Consider the following 969-nt stretch of genomic DNA (forward strand, 5'->3'; position numbering starts at 1 on the left):
GAATTTCCGAGGAAATTCCGAGGAAACACAAAATTGGGGTTCCTCGGAATTTCCTCGGAATATTCCGACGGACTGAGGTTTCCTCGGAATTCCGTCGGTATATTCCGAAGAAATTCCGAGGAACCCCAATTTTGTGTTTCCTCGGAAATTCCTCGGTATATTCCGAGGATTTCATTTTCCGTCGGAATGTCCGTCAGAATACCGCTGTTTTCTTGTAGTGTATATATTAAAAGAGAAAGATTACAACATTTAAGGTAGCCATGTGTCATCACCACAGTGATTCTTAAAGTCTCTAGAGAAATAAGTTCGTACATCTAAATATATAATAATTTTTTTATTAAACTTACCATAAATTAATTATTAATGTTCTACATTCTTTCCATAAATAAAAATTACAGAATTGTCTAATGTGACTAAAATATATATGAAAATTAATGATTTTAAATAATAAAGATTTGATAAAAATTAGTGTATCCTCTATCATTTTTTAAAAAACAATTAACTTATTAACATAAATTAAACAACCACATTAACCATATAATATAAATTTAGATTTTTCCGTATATGTTATATTTTAAATTTAAAAAAATGACTATAAATTACTAAAACTATTAAAAGTTTCACATTAAATTTTTGGTGAACCATGGTTTAATTTTTTTGTTATGACAAGATACAAATGATTACAAAATCATATAAGTATGAAGACTCATTTAATAAATATATATATATATATGTATATATTAATATCATTTAAATTAACAATATACCATATTAAATACATAAATAATTTAATTTTGAAATTTTCTTTGACCAATTTTTTTTGATAAAAGGTTTTGAAAAATATTGACACCTTAATAGTTTAATTTTAATTGCATTGAATATTTTATAAATTATAAATTAGAAAACTATTAAACATCACACAAATTAAAATTTTGTTATCAGTGATTCAAGTTTTTGTTATAAAAATAT

This window comes from Brassica oleracea, chromosome C3 (assembly GCF_000695525.1).
Source record: "Brassica oleracea var. oleracea cultivar TO1000 chromosome C3, BOL, whole genome shotgun sequence".
Classification (NCBI taxonomy): domain Eukaryota; kingdom Viridiplantae; phylum Streptophyta; class Magnoliopsida; order Brassicales; family Brassicaceae; genus Brassica; species Brassica oleracea.